The sequence below is a fragment of the Mustela lutreola genome, chromosome 18, assembly GCF_030435805.1.
Source record: "Mustela lutreola isolate mMusLut2 chromosome 18, mMusLut2.pri, whole genome shotgun sequence".
NCBI classification, from domain to species: domain Eukaryota; kingdom Metazoa; phylum Chordata; class Mammalia; order Carnivora; family Mustelidae; genus Mustela; species Mustela lutreola.
In genome coordinates, this window is record NC_081307.1 from 27,285,355 (window position 1) to 27,292,047 (window position 6,693).

The window sequence follows — 6,693 nt, forward strand, 5'->3', positions numbered from 1 at the left end:
CAGTGGACACTGGTTTTTAGTGCTTGTTTCTTTTAAAAAATATTTTTTCAAAAAATGTATATTTTACTCTTTTTTTTTTTCTTCAGTAAATGTGTGTTGAAAGCTTGCTTCCTAGCCCTCCTTTTAATTTCCCCTCAGCTTTTGCCCCTGTCAACCACACCCCAGCCCCTGTGTTAGACTCAGCTTTGGATTATGGTCAGCTATGGAATAGGTCTGACTTGGTCATCATGAAGGTCATTTGTTGGGGCCCTATTAATTGCTGCACAGTGTCCTGGGTTCTTTATACAAAATATCATTTACTCTCCCTTTTTTTTTCTTTTTTAGAGAGAGGAAGAGGAGAGGAGGGGTGGTGGGAGAGGGAGAGAGAGAACTCAAACAGACTCCATGCTGAGCGAGGAGCCCCATCCAGGGCTTGATCCCATGACCCTGAGATCATGACCTGAACAGAAACCAAGAGTTGGACGCCTCCTTTGCCATAGATTGACCATATGTAGGTGGGTTCATTTCTGGGATCTCTATTCTGGTCTCTTGATCTATGTGTCTATGTTTGTGCCAGTACCATCCTGTTTTGCTTACAGTGGCTTTGTAGGATATCTTGAAACCAGGAACTGTGGTACCTCCATCTTTGTTTTCTTTCTCAAGATTGCATGGCTATCTAGGGTCTTTGGTGGTTCCATATACATTTTAAGATTGTTCTAGTTCTATGAAAAATACTATTGATATTTTGATAGAGATTGCATAGAATCTGTAGATTGCTTTGGGTAGTATAGACATTTTAACAATATGAATTCTTGCAGTCCATGAGCATGGTGTATCTTTCCATTTGTTTGTGTCATCTTCATTTCTTTTATCAGCGTTTTATAGTTTTCAGGGCACAGGTTTTCTCCCTCTTGTTTAAACTCATTCCCAGGTGTTTCATTTTTTTGTGCAATTGTAAATGGGATTGTTTTATTAATTTCTCAGGTACATAGTTGTTATTCAGGTAAATCATTCCCTGACTCAGTTATCCAGTTTGCAGTTTATCAAAGTTTTCTGCTTTTCTGCTTCTTTTGTTATGAGTCTCTGCAGAGAATTTCCTAGATTCTTAGAAATCCCATTATATCTAGGCAAGGTGGGGACACAGTGCAAGCAAAATACAAAACCAGCCTAATTTGCTTTGGTTTTTAGTTCTGCCAAACGGATGAATCAGCTGAGTTAAACGAAGACTGAGAATGAATCTATTAAGTTATCTAATTAGAAAAGATACTCGAGGGGCACCTGGGTGGCTCAGTGGGTTAAGCCGCTGCCTTCAGCTCAGGTCATGATCTCAGGGTCCTGGGATCGAGTCCCACATCGGGCTCTCTGCTCAGTGGGGAGCCTGCTTCCTCCTCTCTCTGTCTGCCTCTCTGCCTACTTGTGATCTCTCTCTGTCAAATAAATAAATAAAATCTTAAAAAAAAAAGAAAAGAAAAGAAAAGATACTCGATCTAAGTGTGAAAGCATTTGTTTTCATATATTCTTTTATCATTTTATGAATGATCTAATTTTATAAAACTTTATTATTTTTAGATTATTTATTTTTTTGAGAGAAAGAAAGTGTGTGTGTACAAGCTGCAAAGAGAGAGGGAAGCAGGCTCCCCACTGAGCAGGGAGACCGATGTGGGCTCTATCGCAGGACCCTGAGATCAGGACCTGAGCCAAAGACAAAAGCTTAACTGACTGAGCCACCCAGGCACTCCTGGAGGAGGATCTTTTAATGATTTCCGGAAGAGATCTACTCTTACAAACAGTCCAACCAGCATTAGTTATTGGACTTCTTGCAAAATTTCCAGGATTGCAGTGATGATGGGACCATGCACAAAATCCTCTCCATGCCCATGCACAGGCTCTACAGACCCTCCACATTGCTCTGATATTCCAATCCACTAACCACTGATAAATTCGCAGGGAGGCTCAGATTCCTCACCTCTGCAGGGCTCTGTCTCTCTGGAGACCTGTGCTAATGGACATGGGACAGCATGATCTGTAGATGGTCCATGAGAACTTGGCCTTTGGGAACAAAAGTGCTATAGTACTTATTAACAACACTCCTCTGTGTTGTTAATAAAATTATTAGAATTATTATTAACATTACTTTCAAAAAAATAAATCAAAATAAAATAAAATTACTTTCACATTAGAACTGGTCTGCCTTGGGCACCTGAGTGGCTTAGTTGTTAAGCATCTGCCTTTGGCTCAGGTCATGATCCCGGGGTCCTGGGATCGAGCCCCTCATCAGGCTCCCTGCTCGGCGGGAAGCCCACTTCTTACTCTTCCACTCCCCCTGCTTGTGTTTTCTCTCTCCCTGTGTCTATCAAATAAATAAACAAAATCTTAAAAAAAAAAAAAAAAGAAAGAAAGAAAGAAAGAAAGAACTGGTCTACCTTCCTGGCTGAGGAGGTTACACAGTATCTTGGGAGGATATTGAAGTGCTACTTTAGTATGACTCATTTCCCCCTTAATGTTCCAAACAACTCCTTAATGTTCCCAGTGCCACACTTTATTTTTAGCTTTGGCCTTCTGCAGCACTTGACCTTTTGCCCAGATAGACCCATGTGCTATGGAGCTTCCACAGCCTCCCATGTCCTGTGCAACACAGGGAGTGTTAGATTATACCTTCTTTGGAAGATCTGCAAACTAGAATTGTCTTTTAGGACAAAGTAAAGCTGTGTGTATGCACACACACACACATACACACACGCCCCTTTCGTAACATTGCTTTGCGTGCCTGGATTGCAGTCATTTCTTTTACATCTCTTCTGCCATCTGCGGCAAGAGATTAGTATCATCTTAACATTTATGAAGATATTTGTTAAAGATTTATTTATTTATTTTGAGACAGGGAGAGAGAGAGAGCACACGTGCACACACACACACATGCACACAAAGAAGGGGTGGGGCAGAGGAGGAGAGAGATGCAGACTCCCCGGTGAGCGCGGAGTCCAGTGGAGGGCTCCACTTCATGCCCCTGAGATCATGACCTGAGCCGAAATCGACAGTCGGATGCTTAACCGACCAAGCCACCCAGGCGCCTCTTTATGAAAATATTTTTAAAATGTAGATAAGGATCTTGTACCAAAATAACCATCCCGCTTGTTTTAGAATAACAAGCTTGGAAATAACATTCAAAAACCGAAGAGTAGTTAGACTGATCATGGAATTTCCAGACAGCGAAGTACCAAGCAGCCATTAGGAAGGATTACCACAGATTTTTTTTTTAAATTGAAATAGGAAAATGCTAATTATGGGGTATTGAGGGTGAAAACTCGAGCCCCAAACTACAAACGCAGCATGGCCACAGCTGTGCCTTTTTGTCATCATGTTTGCCCAGCAGCCCCCTAAATGGGCTCCGTCCAGCAGGCATGACCCCTACAACCCGTTCTTGGCACCGAAGCCAGAGAGGTCTTTCAAAATTCAAAGCTAATCTTGTCCATTCCACAGTTAACAATCTCCACCGAGTGGAGCAACAGCCTTTAGAAAATGTCCGTGCTCAAGAACACGGGGTCCAAGGCCCTTCGTAATCTCGCCCCTGGTACCCTCAGCGCCTCCTCTCTGGGTGCTCCCCCCCCCCCGCCCCCCGCAGCGCTGTTCATGCCACTGAGGAGACCCGGACATCTGACTAGAACGCTGTTGCCTTCTTTTTGCCTCGATATCTTCTCATCCTGAGAAGCTTTTCCTCATCCCTACCCTGGCCTCCTGGCCCCTTCTCTACGCTTCCATTACTCTCGGTGTGTCCCTTCTTCTGGAACTTACTTCCCTTAGATGTAATTGTTATTCTCCTTACCTGTGAGAGCTGGGTCTCTGTCATGTCCATTGTTTTGTTCCCAATAGACAGCACCGCAGGGTAGATACTCGTTAACTGTTGAAAAATAAATAATGAACATATCTGGTAGACAAGCCAGTTAATAGACATTTTCTCTAAGTCTTTGAATTTGGGATGGCTTTAGATTTCTTCTTTCTTTTCATACTAATACAAAATTATTTTTTATTGTGGTAAAAAAAATCCATAACATTAAGTTTACCATCTTAACTATTTTTAGGTGTACAATGCAGTAATGTTAAGTATATGTGCACTGCTGTGCAGCTGATTTCTGGAACATTCTCATCTTGCAAAACTGAAACTCTGTATCCACTAAGCACTATTTCCCCCTCCCTTTTTCCACCACCCTTGGTAATCACTTTTCTGCTTTTTGTTTCTATGATTTAGATACTTCATATGAGAGGAATCATATAGTATTTGTCCTTTAGTGACAGGCTTCTTTTGCTAAATATAATGTCCTCAAGTTTCCTCCATTTTAAAACAAATTTGTGATATGAACTCTGTGACCTCTATAACTAGAAAAGTCGTATTATTTAGAATCATAGGAGCTTGAGGTGACTCTAGAATTTATCTGGATCAATTTTCCCCCACCCCAAACATTACTTAGTTCTAGAGGAGAAAGTCCCAAATAGAAAATTAACTCATCCAGGGTTAAAGGTTTAATAATGATGAAATTGAGCTCCACGAAGATAAAAATAAGTCGTAGAGGTGGTTAGGTCTTTACACAGTTTACAGCGTGTTCTCTGCCTTTATTTTCTGCTCAAAGGTGTTTAAATAGAACTTTATTTTCTATTGTTCCATTTCCTATCTGAAGTGAAAATCTTCTGCCCAGGTTATTTCTTGGTTCAGAAGGTACACTGAAGTTCTCTGTTAGGGATTGTACTTCTGCAATTTTTTTTCTGTAAAACGCATTCCCCAGTTGGTCCAGATTTTGCATTCTGGGCATGGGGATCCTGTAGGCATGAAGAACAAAAGGATTCTTTAGGTTTCCGAAAGATTTTGATTTTTGAGCTCTGCAGATCTAACAGGGCTGGAGTCACTAACAAAGAACCAGAAATCTTTCAGTCCAGAAGCTTTTTACCATGTAACATTCTCTCTTCCTACTCTGAAGAGAACTCATAAGCTACAGTTTCTCAAATAATTGCTAAAGAGGATCCTCTTGTTCTCAGTGAGAACTAATACTAGTTCATTAGTTCCCGTGTATTTTGAGTCTGCTATATGCCTTGTTGTTATGTAGAGACACATGTAAGACATGCATTTCCTAATGGAATAAAAAGAAAGAATCAGCGACTTTCCAAGTTAAAGGGAAGAGTTCTTCGCAGTCCTGTAGTCAGATCCCCTCATTTTATATGTAAGAGACTGACGCTCAGAGAGGGACCCGGAGTCAAACAGGTAGTGAGTGAGAATTTGCCTGCTTCTGACTTCCAGGCCAAGAAGGACATCACAGACCTCTTGGACAGAATGTGGGCTTGCTTTGAAGGACACAGAGACTCTCACTCAGCTTGTTCTTTATTAACATTTTATTCTTTTTTTTTTTTTTTCCTGATTTACTTGTCAACATGATTTTCAGCCTTGTCTCAATCTCTGCACTGGTTTTGAATCACGAGGAGAAAACTCGAGAGATTTCTAGCCCACAGTGATTTAGAATAGCTTGACAGTGTGTTCCGACACTGAAGGGATCATTTTTCTTCCCTCCAATAGGTAGAACCAAGAAAGGAAATTCCAAACCCCAGCTGAGACCGGGCCGTGTGATATATAATGCGTGTGCCTTGGTTTATGGGAAAGAATGACCAAAACCTGCTCTGGGAGGGATCTTTTGCTCGGTGCGTTCGGTTTTGTTTATGACTGGAAAATAGGAGTTCGTTTATGTCTAAGTGTGAGGTTGCACTCTGTTTTGGCAGTCTTTCTAACATAAACACCACATTTTATGTTAGGATTTGACGGACGAGAGACTCCCAAATGTTTCACTGTGATTCACCCTTAGAGTACTTAAAACCCCATGAAAATAACTAGGAATTTTTATTAAATGATAGAATGCTTAGCACTTTGCCCTACTTTATGACTTTATAAGTTTCTACTCCTGATGCAAAACTTAGTGAATATACATGTAAGTAAATAACTGCGTTTCTTTGAAATATAGGAAAAGATTATATCATTACAACACCTTGTTCTGCAGTGTTCCAAGAGACCAAATAATATTATTCTTTGAATAAAAAAATACCCCATGCTATAGCTATGATGTGAAATATGCATAGTAATGTGGAATCTGTTTATTTTAGTTAATTTAAAATGTACTGTAACATTTGCTAAATATGGTCCTATAACTAGCACTATAGATCTAGGTGCTTCAACAATGCAAGCCATAGACAGGGCTCAGGGCTGCTGGGTCCCTGTCATCTTCCCCAGTCCATCAACCAATGTAGATTTAGAATCACCTAAAATGTTCTTCTCCATTGGGCAGAAATTTTCTCTGTGTTGCTTCCTGAAACATAGACGGTCAGAAGTCCTATGTTTCTCAGTCATGGTTCATCAGATTGATTGCGTATGCATTAGACACACATCAGGGGCCTGTTTGCAGGACTGTCCTCTCTCGGGAGATAAAAGCTTGACATGGGCTTCTCACTTACAACACAGAGAGTGGGAAACCCACTCTGGCACACCCAGTGAAAAATCAACCAACCAAGGTCCAGTGGACGAGCAAGAGGTCTTCAGGCAAAAGATTGAGGCTCTTTTTTTTTTTTTTTTTTTTTTTTTTTTTCTGACAGAGAGAGATCACAAGTAGGCAGAGAGAGAGAGGGGAGCAGGCTCCCTGCTTAGCAGAGAGCCCGATGTGGGCTCCATCCCAGGACCCTGAG